This window comes from Ochotona princeps, chromosome 6 (genome assembly GCF_030435755.1).
Source record: "Ochotona princeps isolate mOchPri1 chromosome 6, mOchPri1.hap1, whole genome shotgun sequence".
Classification (NCBI taxonomy): Eukaryota; Metazoa; Chordata; class Mammalia; order Lagomorpha; family Ochotonidae; genus Ochotona; species Ochotona princeps.
In genome coordinates, this window is record NC_080837.1 from 26,806,532 (window position 1) to 26,824,862 (window position 18,331).

At 36.0% G+C, this 18,331-nt stretch overlaps 1 protein-coding gene across 3 annotated transcripts in view; it reads left to right on the forward strand.

Annotated features, from left to right (window-relative positions):
• WDR72 (WD repeat domain 72) overlaps positions 1-18,331 on the forward strand; it is a 225,371-nt gene that overhangs the window by 111,267 nt on the left and 95,773 nt on the right. The window lies entirely within an intron of this gene.

Here is an 18,331-nt window from a genome sequence, read left to right on the forward strand (position 1 = left end):
ATAGAATGAAGCAAGCAGAAAAAATAATCTCAGAATTGGAAAATATTTCCTGTCACCAGGGGGAGGCAAACAAAAAGCTGGAAGCAGAGCTGGATCAGGCCAAAAAATGTATTCAGTGATTGAAAGACACTATTAAAGGAGCAACATTTAGAGTTATGGGAGTCCCAGAAGGTGCAGAAACAGAAACTGGTTTTACAAATATATTTAATGAAATAATAAGGGAAAATTTCCCTAATCTAGAGAAAAAATTGGGAAACAAGATCCAGGACGGGCTCAGAACTCCCTACAGGCTTGATCAAAAGCGATCTTCACCAAGACACATGATCATCAAGCTCTCTTCAATTGAACATAAGGAAAAGATCCTTAAATGTGCACGTGAAAAAAATCAATTGCCATATAAAGGAATGCCAATTAAACTCACAGGAGATCTCTCACAGGAAACTCTACAGGCCACAAGAGAATGGAGTGACATATTCCAGATTCTAAAAGAAAAAATTGTCGGCCTAGGATAACATATCCAGCAAAGCTTTCTTTTGTCTTTGAAAATGAAATAAAATTCTTCCACAGTAAAGAAAAGTTAAGAGAATTTGCCTCTTTCAAACCTGCCCTACAAATGATACTTCAAGATGTTCTCTTGACAGAGAAGAGGAATAGCACCTACCAAAACCAAAGGCAAATGTGAAGAACATCCCAGTAAAATGACAACAGAAAACTAAACCAATGAACTACCCATTCCTAAAATGACAGTATCAAATTATCACCCATACATATTAAACTCTGAAAATAATTGGCTTAAGCTCAATCACATGTCATAGATTAATAGAGTGGATTAAAAAACAAAACACATCTATTTGTTGCCTACAGGAGACACATTTCACCAACAAAAATCAGCGAAAGCTATATCTCATGGATTTTGACTTTTTTGTTTTTGTTAGTTTCATCTCTTCAAATCAGTTTCTTCTGATTAAATTATTCACTGTCTCATAGATAATACAGTAGCATCATTTTCTTCAAGAAGGTTCTTGATTTTCTGTTTCATTTCTTCAGCTACATGTTAGTCATTTAGTAGCATGTTATTTAACTTCATGGTGTTGTTAATTTCTTTTTTCTTCCTGTTGCTTTTGTTTTGTGACTTCATTTAAGGGGATGTATGTGTAATGGAGACTGTCATATCTAGTACTATGTCATCTAACTTCATGGCATTGTAAATTTCTATTTTTCTTCCTATTGTTGATTTTGTATTGTGACTTTTCATTTAAGGGGATGTATAGTAACTGTGAAATGGAGATTAACATATCCAGATATGAGGATACAATGTAGTATGCATCTCTACTTCCAGACAAAAATAGACTTACATTGATACTGTTTAGTATATCTTGATAATAGGATGCTGGACTCTCTGCAATTGTCCATGCCCATAATGATGGACATATGACTGTGTATGAAGAACTATATTTTAGTAATGTTATAGAGGAACTAGGTTGGGGGGTGGAAATTGGGGAGGGGATAAGGGAAATCCCAGGAGCCTATGGAATTGTATCATAAAATGGTAATAAATAAATAAATAAATAAATAAATAAATAAATAAATAAATATTTGACAGAGAAACCATTTGAAACTACTTGCTTGAGCCAGCATTATGGCTTAGTGTGGGTTAAGCCACCACCTGTGACACCAGCATCCCCTATGGGAATTGGTTCCAGTCCTCACTGCTTTACTTCTGACTCAGATTCCTGCCAATACTCCTGGGAAAGCAGTAAAACATGGCCCAAAGAAGCTTCTAGTGCCTGGCTTTTGGGCTGGTCCATCCTTTGCCAATGAGAAATTCTAAAGAGGGAAACTGTGGTTGAAAGTTCTCTCTTTCTCTTTATTTCTCTTCCATCCCAATAAAGATTAATACTTTTTTTTAAAGAAGCCATATGTTAACATGAAATTATTATCATCATCTGATTTAAAATTAACCTTTTATTTTTTCCCATATTACTGTATAAAGCATTACAAGTGACAATAGAGATTAAAAAGGGATAGCTACATTTAAACTTGAGCCTGAAAAGACCATTCTGATTTATCAAATACGTAAAATATTTGAATCAAATTATTTTAAAAACAATAGTACTCATAACAGTTAAAAAAGCAACAATCTACCATCCATACAATTAACCTAGTGTTAGTTCTTTTTTTTCCCAATTATTTATAATTTTATTTTTATTATTCATGACTCATTTTCTTTTTCTTTTTTTTTATTGTATGGTTGTTGACAATCTTTACATAGTTAATTACGGTTAAAGAACAAAAAAAAAAGGTTCAGGGGGATAGGGAAGTGGGTAATACTATTATTTCCATATTGTTTCCATCATGTATCTTAGGTAAAGGGGGATATTGAGGGAGAAGCTCCACCCATTTTCCCACCCACCCCAAGTCCCAGATGTGGGGCATGCTGTGAGATATTTGTTCAAGTGGTTTTAATAGTTCTGCAGTTATGAATCGCTGCCAGTTTCACTCGATGAGGTCGTCCACTGATTGATATGGTCCATCATAAAGTCTCCGTTTGCCCAGTATTTCGCTGCCAACATATAGCTGAGATGAATGATTGACCTGTTCTGTCTTCTGTCTTTTCTTGGTTAGAGTTCTGAGTCCAGCAGTTCGATTGGGGAGATCTCCAAAGAAACTTTGAGGTATTCCCAGACTAGTTTCTTGTATGTTCTAGCAAGCACAGGGCCCGGCACAGTCCATCACCCCCGATCAGCTGGTGGTTGCAATTGCTGGGTTGGTTCTGTTTTCGGTCCCGAGTTGCACTGGAACCAACGGGTGTTGCAGTCCAGTCTGGTTTGGCCGTTACATCAACCAGTGGGAGCTGCAGCCTAGTTGGGGCGACCCACAATAACCCCCACCAGGCCCGCCCCCTACCCTGGTTTGCCAGTATGTGCGGCAGAAGACCAGTCTGTCCCCCATCCCATTTGGCTCTGGTACTTGTCAATGGGTATTAAAGCTTAGTTCTATCTAACCAACTCAACCATCCAGCCTCACAGATGTTGTTGAGTGCCTCTCTATCTAGCCATCCCAGCCCCCGTCCTAGTTTTCATGCCCTCCCACGGGAATAGTGACCCAAGAAGGGGAACCCACTTTTTCCCTCCCAGGTCTCTCTGTCCCGGTTTATGCACTCTTTAGGTGGTTCTGTGATTTGACTTGACAGAATTAGTCCCCAGTGCCAGCTTCTGCCAGCTGATGTTGCGGCTATGCCCAAACATCCCTCACCTGCTCTAATTTATGCTTGCACCCGCAGGAATAATCAGCCAAGCCTGGCTTTTCCCTGATCTAGTCCACATGCAGTGCACAGGTGTTGCAGCCTTGCTTAGTCTGGTCTGTCTATCCCAGCCCACGCTCTCCAGTGGGATTAGCTGCATGACTCATTTTCACAGACTCTGGAATTTCCCCTTCTACCCTCCAGATCTCCCTCCCCATATTAGTTCAATAGTACAGTCCTTTAGCAACAGACACAAGTCCATCATTCTATTTAAGTGTATCATGACATGGTAGATATAGAAAATGGTAGGAAGTTCAGCATCATGTTGTCAAGATACATTTAATAGTTTCGTGGGGAGTTCATCTTTAATTCAGGAATAGAGATGCATGGTGCAATGTGTCTTCACTTCTCAGTATGTTAGTTTCCGTTACACAGTTCCTCTAGGTAAATATATGTATATACATATTACCTATGTATATTTATTGATCTTTTGTTTTGCATGAAGTTTTTGTTATATCAGGAATATATGGACAAATTAATGATATGTATCCTTTCGGGATGATGGGCTTGTTTCACTGAGCATGATGACATCTAATTGCATATGGTAGAATTTCATTCATTTTAGTTGCTGAGTAGTATTCCATGGAGTAGATGTACCACGATTTTTTTCATCCATTCTTCTTTCAACAGACCTCTGGGTTATTTCCATGTGTTTGCTATTGTAGAGTGTGCTGCTATAAATATGGGATTATAGGTCACTTTCTCATTTGTAAGTTTAATTTTCCTTGGGTGCATTCACAAAAGTGAGATAGCTGGATGCTATGGTAGATCAATTTTCAGTTGTCTTAGCACTCTCCATACTGACTTCCAAAGCAGTTTTGGCAAATGCCAAAAGATTTATGCACACACACACATACACACAGATGAAAAGAATAAAAAAATTACTTTGGCTCAAATGTGGTAATAGTGGACACACTGCATAAAAAATATTAACAGTAGGAAAGCTAATAAATTAAAACTTAACATTAAAAATGTAGCAGGATAAAAATAAAATTTATGCTTTTTATGTGAGTATAAAATTTATACTCTTTATATGTTTTTCTTCCAGGAAGAAAACACAAAATATAATAAAGCTTCCCATATTTACAAATCTTAAAAATGTATTTCAAAATCCTCTTGGTGTGTTTATATAATCCTGATGACTGTATTATAGAATTCTTTTTGAAAAAAAAAAAACAGATATATAAATTGAACTCTTAAAAAATGAGGCTTTCATCTGAGATGTCCAACACCCATGCTGATCCTTCTAACTTTGTGGAAAATGGAATTAAATTAAGTCTGATATAGTTTCTGTTCTTGAACTTATTCAAAACTCTACTGAATAGAAACTATATCAGACTTAAAAAAAAGAGGTCAATAAATATGTATATAAGCGATACTTGATCTTTGGAAAAAATAAAAATTAACATTAGAAGAAAGTTAAATCACTTTTGTATAGTCAAATCTAATTTTGGTATAAAATATAAAATTATATTCCTACCCTCTGCCTTTAAAAAATCTAGTTTAATCAAAGTTCTAAATATAGAAAAATAGCAACTGAAAGAAAATATTTGGCTATGTTTTAGTAATTATTAGAAGTCCAAGAATGGTAAAATTGCAGAAAGATGTATTTGAAATGACTTTATTACTACTTAATCTTTTGTAAAATCTTGAGATGCAATATGAAAGTCTAATGACACAGTTGAAAAAGTGTTCTAAAATACTAAGGGAGGGTTAATATCTATGTATAAAGAGACTCTTACAAATTGATAAGCAAAAGAAAGTAAACTAGGAAATTTTTACTTATTTATCTATTTTTTTTAAGATTTATTTCTTTTTATTGGAAAGGCGGATATACAGGATATACAGAAGAGGAGAGACAGAGAGGAATATCTTCCTTCCGATGGTTCACTCTCCAAGTGACTGCAACGGCTGGAGCTGAGCCAGTCTGAAGCCTGGAGCCAGGAGCTCTTCCAGGTGTCCCACGTGGGTGCAGGGTTCCAAGGCTTTGGGCCGTCCTTGACTTCTTTCCCAGGCCAGAAGTGGGGATCTGGATGGGAAGCAGGGCCACCAGGATTAGAACCGGCGACCATATGGGATCTTGGTGCATTCAAGGTGAGGACTTTAACCACTACGCTATTGCGCTGGGCCCAGAAATTTTTAAAAGATTAGCAATAAAAGAAATATACAAACAAGTGTTAATCGGTTTTCACTTAAACCAGCAATTTAAATTTTCTGTTATCAGAATGATAAACATTAGAAAAGATGCTAAATTCTTCAGTGGTTTGAAAACATAGTAACAGGGATGCTCACAGTTATGGGATGTGTTTTAAAGCATCATACTTGAGCATAGTCTAACAATTTAACCACCACTTTAAAGGTATATATCTTCTTACTCTGAATTCCATTTCTTCTTCTTCTTAAGATTTCTTCCTGTAAAAGGCAGAGCAACTAGTTAGAGGGTGAAAGAGAGACCTGTGAACTGTTGATTTATTTGCCAAATATCCATAATCGCCAGGGTTGGTCAGGCCAGAACCAGAAGCCAAGAACAGCATCCTGGTATTCTACATGGGTGGCACCATATAAACACATAAGCTGTCACCTGCTGCCTTCCCAGAGCAACCTAGACTTGAACCATCACTTGGACGTGGGATACTGGTGTCACAAGAGCATGTTAATCTACAGTGCCACTATACTAGGCACATTTTAAGTAAGTTTTGGAAGAACCAGAAAAAAATTCCCTGAGTTTAGCCATATTAGATAGAGAAGATGTAGAAAACATCTTTTATTTGTCATCTGTAAAGAGATGGCTTTGCTAAAGAGAAGTAACTACTGTTTTCAAAACTACTCCAAATTCTGTGCTAGTAAGACTTTTAGAAGACATGGTTCAAATTCAGGGCATTGAAATAGACCAGGACTCAGGCATCCTGACTGAAGCCGTGGCGGAGGAGAACCCAGTGTCGCTGAAGGTAGACTGTTAAGAGAGCAGGCTGACTTAGGCTTGTCCCTGTGATTGGGCACTTAAATGGGCTGGTGTTCTGAGACATTTATTATTTTTTTTTTTTAGGTGAGCTTCTTACATGAACTTTTCTAATCACACAGAATGTAAAGGTGAACTTACAGAAATGGGTAGGACTACTGTCCAAAGCCTGAATTCCAAATTACCTTAATTGGAAGTGTGTAAATAAACACTTCGAAAATTTGCTGAAGACGTGGACTGGCATCCTCAAGTCATTGCAGGGAAAATGTCATGAAGCCATTATGCTGACTCTCAATCGTTATGCAGTTGAAACTTGTTTGGCACTGTAAGGTTGCATGCATTCTTCTACAGATCTCTCCCAAGTAATATATTCTTAGTAAAACAAAACTTTGTGATACAATGCTTGATGTTTGCGCCATGTTCTGCCTGCTGGAGAATGGAATGGCAGAATAATAATGATACTTATGTATTCAATGAATCAAAAGATTGAAGTTGGAAGATAAAATTGACAGGGCTTAAAGAGCAAAAAGAAGGCGGGGTTCCATCTAGAAGTAGCTGGAAGAAGTTGTGGAGGGAGATCTCATGGGGGAGATGAGTTGTGGTGAGAACAGGCTTTCTGTAGAAAGATGTTTCATCATTCTCAACGTAAGAGTAACAGGTGTGTCCGTCAGGAAGGACATAAGGTCAGGACAGTTAATAGCAAAAGAATCAGGCAACAGTGCCAATAGTCACATTGTTCAATGTGATGAGGATGTTGGAGAAGAATTTGAGTAGGATGAATTAGGCTGCAAACTGCATGCTTCAGAGATTGTGTCTGTCTGGCTCATAATGCAGACTTCCACGTGTGTCACAGCATCCAGCACATACAGGATGGGTGCTTAGTAAACAAATGATGAGTGAGTGAATGCACAATAAAATGGAAAGTAGAGGATGTGGTATGAGAGGCATTGAAGCAAGAGAAGACGTCCAGGAAGAGAAGGAAAAGATGAGTTCCACAGGAAGGCTGACAGAATTTTGTTGCACAAGGGTGTTAAAAGACGGGGTATACTTTCTTGGTAGAGCAATGGCATGGATTAATAAGCATGTCTCAGATCACAAGTAACATCCCTTTGATGATTCAACATTAGAAACTTTTATGACTTTTCAGTATACTTCTCTTTAATTTGGTGAAGGTCTAGAAATTTTGAACCTTTTTAACACAAACATGATTACAATAAAATATAAAATCCTAATTATGATCTAGCAGGATATGTTATTTGGTGAGGCACCAGTGATTGAATGTCCTTGTTGCTGACTTACAAGACTGGGTTCAAGCATATCTTTTGAACTCTCAGTGCACAAAAGGGGTGTTGGAACAACAGAGTGGCTAAGCGTGCTGTCCCACAAAGATGATCTTTTACAGTATTTCTTCTACCAGTTTTGCAACCAAATCGCATAACTTCATAATTAGTGTTGACTAAGGGAAGGAGATAGATCATTATGTTAAAAAGAAAGGGATATTTACAAATTAATTTTGTAAGTGATCCTTTCACTAGTGAATACTTGCTTCTGATGTCAGCTGTTTTTTTTGTTTGTTTTTGTTTTTTGTATTTGTTTTTAAAGATTTATTTACTTGAAAGGTAAGAGTAACAGAAACAGGAAAGGAGAGACAGGCAGAGAGGGAGAGAGATCTTCCATTTTTACTCCCTCAGGCCAAAGCCAAGATCCAGGAGGTTTCTCCAGGTCCCCATGTGGGTGTAGTGCCCAAAGTATTTGGGCCATCCCCCACTGCCTTCCCAGGCACATTAGCAAGGAGCTGGATTGAAAGTGGAGCCAATAGGGTTTGTAACAAAACCCACACAGTGCTACACACCAAGGCTTTTTTCACCAAGCCTCAGCACTGGCATCAGCTTTTCTTCTTTATAGAGCTCAGTGAATATAGCATTTCACAGAATGAAAGCCCAATTAATGACGACCTTTATATATCTTAGAAATAATAAAAAGGAAATGCTAATAAAAAATTAAGTAAAAATTTTAAAAAAAGGAAATGCTATTCCATTCTTTGAAGAATTTTAAATGAATAATATTATCGAGAGAATAACTGGAAAGACTCTTATTAACCATCTGCCAAATGGGTGCATTTGAACAAATCCTTTCACTTCTTTGATTTCGCTCACTGCCTTAATTTAAGCAGCAGTCAGGTTAGACAGTTTGTAAATTTCTCATTCTCTAACACAGATAAGTAGCTGAATTATTTTAGCAGCCATATTCTGAATTTTTCCTACATCATTTTTGATGAGTTGTATGTATTTTCTAGTTTAATGATCTTAATTTGCTGTGTTTGACTCTAGTACAGTGTTTCATTCTTTTAAACAGAACAAACTTTCCTTTGTATAAACGTATTGTACAAAGTCAGAAAATGTGAGAAGATGGGGGTCTATTGAAGCATCAGCTTTACCTAGTGTATTTGGCAGTTGTGGTGGGTTGGGCAGGTCAAATCCTTTCATAACAAACTCAGTGGGGGAGCCAATATGTTTTGAGAGGGAAGTTTTATCAGAACACGTTGTTAGAAAGTGCATTTCCACCTTCAAAGGCAGGGAGTGGAACCATCTCCTTTAACCAGTTTTCCTTACTGAATCAAATAGAAATGAAAGCGGCACAAACTGAACATAGTAGAATGAATGAAAAAGAAAATAAATCAATAGTTGTTGTTTTTTTTAAAATAAAGGTGGTAGAGTTGCACCTTCAGACCTACCACATTTTTTTCCCTTTTTAAAACATTTTTGGTTGTTTTATTTTCCCTTCTCGTATGCTGATTGAGTTAGTTCAAGTTTGAGTTTTTGCAGTGTTGGCTTAGGATTTTCTTGGCATTGACTCTGGGTTTTTTTATCTAGCCGAGGAATAATTTTTGTCCGCTAGCCATCTGGGATTCTACTTGCAGACTTTCTGACTCAGTAGCTTTTCCCAATGTCTCTGCACTTGAGACAAAGAACTCAGCCCTGTGTGCCTCTTCTACTCCCCACCTGCTGCTTACAGCATTCACATGTAGATGCATCAGCATTATTTTATTTTCCAGCCTCTCCAAAGTTCAGAGGTTAGAATGGATTGTCCTTTAGCAAGCTTACCCTCTGGCTGTCTTGGTTGGGGACAATATTTCCTCTCTTTGCCCCATGCTTAACTTCAGAGAGAGTAGGACTAAATTCCATGTTATGTTAGGGGAAATGCCAGCACTTTATCCAAGTATATGAACCCTGGAAAGCACTTGATGGGGAATTACAGATGAAGCGGTTATTGACTCTTCTATAAGTAACTTGGGAACCAGTATCTTGAAATTTACATTTAGCCTTCACATTTCAGCATTAGCATAGATTGAATGAAAAAAAATTAATTTTTAAATTACTTATGTTCGGTTTTCCTGTTGTAACAAGATGGGTAGAAATTCCCAAACCACTTTTATTAAAATGATGTCTTAAATATATATTATCACTCTAGAATTTGTATGTTTATATTTTTATACCATTTAGTCATGATTTAGCATGTTTTAACAGAATGTTGTCTGAAAAATATATTGTACACATGTAACATATAAATAAGATTTAGTACAGTGTTTACCAAATATTGCTGAAGAGCATGCATGCTCAACCTATAAAATGTAAAAAATTAGTATTACATCCATTATCAGTATTTTATGTAGCCTATGCCCAAAACAGTGATAATGTTTTTCATGGCCCTTTGGTAACAAAACTCTATATTGTTCATAAAATTTCAAAGGGTGATGACAAGATACAATTATATTTAATCATTTTGGTATGTGAAAATATAGCAATAGTTAATACTTATAAACTAATTGACTTTTCTTGAAACTGATCCTGATTTTGTCATGTGTTAAATACAGTTGACGAAACATTTGTGTTTTAAAAATAATGTGAATATTCAGTTGTTTCTGAAGCAAGGGGACCATATTTTGGGTTAGAAAGTTAGGATTTGTGGGGATGGGCAGTATGGCCCAGAGGATGAAGCTGCTGCTTGGAATGCCTGCCTCTTCTATAGCTTGGGTGTCTGATACGCCTTACTTCTAGTCCTGCTTCCTTCTAATATACTTGGCAGGGAGCCTCTAACAGCTCAAGTAATCGAGTTCCTGTGCCAGATGGGAGACCAGGATGGAGTTCCTGGCTCCTGGCTTCAGCTTGGCCAAGTCCCATCAGCCACGTGAGAGATGAAACAGCCGAAGGAAGCTAGATTTGTCTCCTGCTTTTCTACTGTAACTGTGTTTTTCAAATACAGAAATTAATTATCATAGAAAGGAAATTCAGAGTGCTTATCTACAGTCCTGGAATGGGCCCATATGTGTATGGACTGTGCGGATCACAATAGAAGAAGATGGACTGTGACATATTGCTGGAGTCAGGATCATGGTTTTGATTGACACAGTAACTGGGGAGATCTGGAAGCTGAGACCAGAAAAGGTAACAGGTTTAGGGAAGCAAAAGTGCATAGAAACACATGAAAAACACCAACAACACTTGCTGGCGAGGTTGCGGGGAAAAAGCAACCCTACTCCACTGCTGGTGGGGCTGCAGATTGGTACAGCCTCTATGGAAATCAGTATGAAGAACATTCAAACAACTCAAATTCGACATACCATATGACCCAGCTATAGCACTCCTAGGAATATATCCAGAACACTTGTTTTATGAGAAACCAACATGCACTCCTATGTTCATAGCAGCACAATCAGTAATTGCAAAAACATGGAAACAACCAAAATGCCCATCAGCAGAGGATTGGATAAGAAAGCTATGGTTCATCTACTCCATGGAATACTACTCAGCTATTAAAAAAATCAAAATGCAGTTCTTTGTGGCCAAATGGGCCAAACTGGAAACCATAATGCTAAGGGAAATGAACCAATCCCAAAAGGTTAGATACCACATGTTTGCCTTAATTTAATATAATATGATGTTAAGCATATCATGTTATGTTATGGATATTATGTCATTTGTAGTATATTAACTAAAATTGAACTGTGAATGGGGGGGGTCACAGAAAGTGGTTAAGAAATTGCATTTATTTTTAACATGTTGACTGCTCAATACCATGTCAATTAATTCCATAATGATGTTAATTGTTGCAGATGGTATATTAGTGCTTTTATTTGACCGGGAAGATACTCTGCTGACTCTGCCCTCAGACCAGAGAGGGTCTTCCCAATAAGTAGTTGGACTTGTCTGGACTATGGGATGTTGGACTCTATGCCTGGCAAATACTTGCAGGGAGGGAATTTCAACTTAACTTGAACTATGGTTATGCAGCGGGGTGGAGGAACCCACCATGGGGGAAGGGTGGGGGGGAGAATCCCAGATTCTATGTAATTACAACACAACGTAATTAATGAATAAATTTAACAACAAAAAAAAGACAATAAAAAAAAAAGTGCATAGGAGCAAGGGACCCTGCCTTCAGCACAGCTGATTAACTATTGAATCCAGAGGAAACCACAGCTGCCACTGATGAGTAGGTGACTTGCTTGCTTGCTTAAATACCCTGTTCAAGGATCATCCCTGCTCTATAACACATATTCTCAGGGTCTTTTAGGCTGTTTGTCTGGAATATTTTGTCACCCATGTACATGTAGTTCATCAATCCTAAATCATTGTGATCTCAAGTTTTGTTGTGTCTGCTTAGACTTCTTGTGTTCTCAAAACAGAATTGGGGGTACCTCATTCGTATCTCACACTTCTTAGTATTTGCACTTGCCTTGCCCTCATGCAGCTTGACATGGATTAATTGGCGTGTTGTCTCAGTTCCCCCACTGCAGAGGATGAGGTGCATTTGTGCAGGATGTTGAGTCTTGTTCCTTACTCCCTCATGCTGTGCTTAGTAGACACTCATCCAGAACCCTTTGAATGAATGTTGAATGAAGGAAACCAGGAGTAGTCCAAAAAGTAGAACCAGCATGCTGACTTTGAAGAACGTAATATAGGAAGAAACATCTGAATTACAAAGCAAGTACTGAATATTTTTTAAACTCTGGACACAGATTGCCACGGGTCTCTGGAAAAGATTGTTCTCAGCTAGGGTCCACCAGAGTCTCACATGAAATGAACACTCAGCAGTGTTGAACCACCCCACCTTTGATTTCTGTGTTTTTGATCTTTTAAATTAATTTAATAGTTCAAACCAGCAGCAGAAATAAAAATTTGCACATTTCCCACATGTCCATATTCCCCTGGTTAGGGTGTGCATATCTTTCTCATTAAACATTTGGTTTTTTCTAGCGTAAAACCATTCCAATTTTTTCTTCTAGTTTTTTTTTTTTCTTTAGAGAAATACTCAGTATATTATTGGTACCTCTAGTTGTCATACTGTGCAGTTGAGTTCAGAACGTCATAATCTGATCTAAGCAGAATTAATCCCATTACAGTGCCCATTAATCAGTATTTCCCATCTCTCTTTCCTGGCTACTCTTGCCAGTCTCTGATAACTACCACTGTATTTTAAATTCCCAATAAAGTGACTTCTTTAGATTCTACTTATGAATGAGTTCACGAGGAGCTTGTCTTTCTGTGCTCATCCACTTAAATTTAATAGAATTAATGTTTTTCCTCTTTGGAGGTACAAATTAGAATTATCTAAATCTACTGTTGACAGTGTCTTCGAGAAATTTTTATTGCTTTTTTAAAAAGTTATTTTTAATATGACACAATTTCAGATTTTATAGACATCTTAAAAGTGTATGTATTCAAAAGGAGATATTAAGAAAGCTGGAACTAAAGCCAGTATTATAGCACAACAAGTAAAACTGCCACTGACAGCTATAGCATCTCATGGAGGCACTAGTTCTGGTGTTGGCAAGCTCTGCTGTTCCCTGTCAGTGGCATTGGAGCAGCAGTAGACGATGGATCATATATGTGGGTTTCTGCCATCCACGTGAGAGACCTTAAAGAAATTCCTGACTCCTGTCTTCAGCATTGGAGTCATCTGGGGAGGGAGCCAGCAGATGGGCCATCTTCCTGTGATTCTTTCAAATGAATAATTACATCTTACAAAAAAGATATTTGCAACTTTGTGAAAGTGATATGATTTGGAAAATTTATATTTTTACCAACATTAATTGTGAAGTTTTTTGCCATAAAATATATTTTACCAAGAGATTTTTCAATATAATAGCATATTAGGTAGCTGCATGCGTATTGTACAGCATATATAGCCACATGTTTCTTTTAGGAGATTCAAACTGTTTTCAGCTTGTTGATATAGAAACTTCTGCAATGAATATCCTTTTTCATATAATCACATGAAATCTGAATATTTGTACAACATTTTTAGGGCAAGTAGGCATCAGATTACGGTTAAGCATTGTTAAATGCCTCATATAAAATAGATACATATATATAATCATCCTGCAGTATATGTGGGTATCATTTTGTTATCTTCATTTTTAACACTGTTAGAAACATTTCTATTTGTGGACTAATAGTCTGAACATAAGTCTTACTCAATTCTTTAAAAACATAGGACAAATTATTTTTGAAAGTGATCTTTAAAAAAATATATGTGTTAATAAATTTAAGGAAACTGCTATAGATAAGAAAAACATTGAGCACAGTTCAAGGCAGGTTGGGAGAAAAGAAAAGCTAATTTCTGGGTATTATTCAGTTCGGTTGTAAACACTGCATAGGTACTCAGAGTAAGAAGGCCCAGGCCAGTGACAGGACATTGGACTGGGGCTATTGCATAAATCCATTATCAATAAGAACCGCATGTTGAGTAACAAAGTAAACCAAAGTTAGAACCACGTTCCTCAAAAGGAGACACTAAAAACATTGACCATTGTTTTGCTTTACTCCAGATGGATGAGACAAGCACTTTTACCTGAGAATTGATAACCATAATCCAGGGATCAGAATTCATACTTACATCAAAGTAATGAACACCTTTTATGGAGAAAATGCTACGTAGAAAGCCTTTATGCAGAAGGCAGTCTTACTGGTAGTATGTTTACTTACCTAGTAATTAAAAACCACATTTTTACTTGAATACTTCACCTTCAACCTGAGTCTCACAGGACTCTAAAATTTCAAACACACACATGCACACTTGTATAAAACATACGAAGAAACGGGAAAAATCGGCAAAACTAAACAGCAAATGTCATACCCACAAAGATTTTGGGAGTTTTAATTATAGATATAAACATTTTAAAATGTAAGAAATAACTGCCTATAAAAGTGAACTGTGTTTGTGTGTGGGGGTGGGCGGGTGGAGGAGGGCTGGGTGTTAATGGCCAAAGTAAACTTCTGGAAAATTGAAAATGTAAAAATGAAAATCGGAAACTCAGTGAGCAAGTTTCATGGCATGTGAGAGAGAGGTGAGAATAAAAACAACCGGGAAGATTTTCTGGCGTGAGACACAAAGAGGCTAAGAGGAAGAAAAACAGGAAAGAGGATAGAGCCTCTGTCAAATACCTAATCAGAGTCCCATATGGGGATAAAAGGTAGGGAGAGAAAATATTCCAAAAGATTAGTCTGACCACTTCACAAAATTAACAAAAGATGGGAGGGAACATTTGTCCAGAAGGCAGGATTGGGGTCAGCATCCAAAGCTGGAAGAGTCACAGCAAAGCTGCAGAGTATTAACGACAACGGGATCTATAAAAAGTGAGAGAAAAAAAAAAGCCAGATGGAGTGACAGTTAGACCAGCAGCTGACTTCTTGACTACACCCAGGAAGCCAGAAATCACAGAAGAGTACTTTGAAAATGTGGGGAGAAAACAGAACTAAAGTTGCGTGCCCATAAGAACTCTCAAGAAAAACATTCTAGTGAGAAAGAAGCAAAGCTAAAATCATTTCTTTGCAAAGAGTGTCAAACTGACAAGCCTGTAAAAAGAAGTAAAGGAGACGACAAAAATACTGATGAAATGAAACTTAAGCACTTACTGAGAGTATATATATATATATATACATATATATAGAATGAAGAAATCCTCTTTGAACAGGTGTAAAACCTGCCAAAAATTAAATATTGTCTAAACAGGAGACGTAATCCAGAATTTCACAAATTTGTTTTCAAGTTTGTATGAGTGAAAGATCAGAGATAGACTAAGATAGAAAAACTTATAAGTCAGATGGTAATGTCTTCTTCTAACACTATTGTACTGTACACTGTGTAGCAACAGACAAATTAATCAATGCCCTAGGTGACAAAGATCAATGAAAAAAGGATAAATCCTGAGGGGTTGAATATCAAAACAAACACATGAGAATGATTCCCCATTAAAAACTAAATACAAAAATGTAAAACAAAATTTAAAAATTGTATAAAACAGTAATTTAAAAAATATGGTAATTCTTTTTTAGTAAGTTTTCTTTATTAAATGAAAAATATGTGAAGTATAATCTTTAAAATAAATATTTCCTAAATTTAAGAGCATTAAAGAAAACACAAAAAAAATTGTGACAAGCTACAAATAAAGAGTTAATATTTGGACCACATAACCAGTAAAAGGTTATTTCCAAATAAATATGTAATTCATAAAATTAGTATGGTAAGGGAAAGTTATAAAAACAGAAAGTATGTATTTTATAGAACATACATAAAAAACACAACACACTGTTAACCCTCTGACTTAAAAGAAATAATTAAAGAATTGAAATTCAAACGAGAAAGTCCACCAGTTTTTGTTCCCCATTTTGGCTTAAGTAGGAAAGCCTGTGTTCATCAGGAAGGCGAACAATGGGGACTACAGAGTGGTGCTGAGATCACAAACTGGTACTATCACTTGAGAAAATATTTAGGAGAATCTCCTCGAATTGAAGGTGCACAGGTCCTGTGAAGGATCAGTGTCATGCCACGGAGTTTTGCACATAAGCTCTGCAAGTCCTGTCAAGCTAATACTCACTACGTGAAAAAAGAAATGTCTATTTAAAGAAATGAATAACTATTTACAATATTGTGTCGTATGCCATAATAACAGAAATGAGAGAACTGTAGTTATCATTGATAAATGAGTCTCACAAGTGTAATATTTGATGATAATGGAAATAAAGGAAAACCATTAAAATAATTAGCATTTATATGAAAATCAAAACCTTGTTCATGAAACAGGTCAGTTAGTAATATATATTTGAGGTTATGACATTATCCGAAATCAAGGAATCATCAATGCTAAACACAAAACACTGGTTATCTAATGGTGGAGATATACTTTCTATTTTTAAACTGAATTATGGTACTTTGTTAATTTTACTATTGCATTTGTTGGCTTTATTTAATTACCATAAAATGTGTAATTCATATAAAATTAAAAACTTAATGAATTGTCAGAAAGCATCCATATAATTAGCACATAGTTAAAGATAAAATACCCATGTGCCTTGGAAACAAACTGTTTTTGGTGCCCTCCAAAGTCAATCGCTGCCTTTGTAAACTTGGTGCACAAATTCCAAGCCACGTCATTCTGTTTTTGTCTGTGCTTTTGAATTAACGGGAATGAAATCATCAGGAGTTAATTGTGTTTCTGGCTCCTTGTTCAGCACTGTGTGAAGAGGTTCACATGTGTTGTACATGCTATGGAATATATTGTAGGACTTTGATTTGCATTATTTATATTTCTAAGGTATTTTATTATTGCTTTATTTTCTGCAGATAATAGGGTAGTCTCTGGTTTTGGCATACTTATGCCTAATGAAACTGTCGTTTTGTCCATGTTTCTAAGCATTTAACATTTATGATGTTGCCTTCATAATAGTAAAAAGACTAAATATTTGATGTGTTAATTAAGCGTTGCAAGATAAAGTAATTTAAGAATTCCTATCTGCCTACTTAATAGGTAGTGATTGATATTATCATCCTCATTTCAATTTTTGACACTATATGGAGAAACGATTTTTCTATTTTTTAATTTAAATTTTTTTTTTTGATTTTCTATGCAACTCTGCCCATTTTATATTTATATGCTAGTCTTATTTTTAGTGACTTATTTCTAGTAACCCTTGCCTGTTCTTATTGCTGTAAAAATGTTTTTATAATTTATTCATTTTGATTTTTACAGTTCATAAGTTTAGTGGTTTGTCTTTTAAACTTTCTTTTTATGATTTTAAAGTAAAATATCATCACTGTAAGCGTTTTCAGGAAACCAAATTTAAAAACCATAAAATTTTTAAACTACAAGTGAAATAAATCTATTTCCTTCTTCCTAATTAATTTTCACATTTTGGTACACGTCCTTTCTGACTCTTCTATCTCTCTGTCTCCATATAAGATTATACAAACACACACACAAATATACATTTGTGCATATGTAAATATGTATTTTCTATACATATATGGATTTATGTATTTGCATACACACATGTGTCAGTATTTTTAAAATATCTATATATTCGTACATAGACACCTAACTTTCCAACCTTAGGTATTATTTTTGCTGCTTAATCAGACACCTTTTCCCCCTTACCAATTGATGTAACTTACAACATCATTTAAAATATATACATGGTAGTCCATTGTTCATGCCAATAATTTAATGTAACAAGTATTTATTTAGCCTATTTTTCATTAAGCATTTTAATGCCATGTAGCAGGATCTTATTTTTTGCATGGGGAGCAGACACCATGCACAACTACTACAAAGTGGAACTTGAATGTTGAAGGAGAAAAACGTACAATGAACAAATTTTTAATGTAGTGTAAGGTGATGACAGCTGTTAAGAAAAACAAGACACAAAGAAGGTAGAATGTAATAGGTTGGCCTTGGTTCATAGTTTACTCAGTGAAGGCCTCATTAATAGACAGGGACATAATAGAAGTATGGGAACACACTACCAATCTTTGGGACAAAATCAAACACAAGTTGCAAGGTAAGTTGCTTTTGTTTTTAAGCAGTCTCATATGGATTTATATGTATAAAATCTTGGAAGAACTATTCCTGTTGAAATACTTTCTAAATTTTTACAGCTGTTTTGTTTTTCCCCGTAATTTTCAAACAATGCTTTCTTTGTTCATCTTTGTGACAGTAACGTGTGTCAAAGGATATCAATCTGATGCCATCTCCCTTCAAAGGAGTTTTTCACATTTATTAAGAAAGG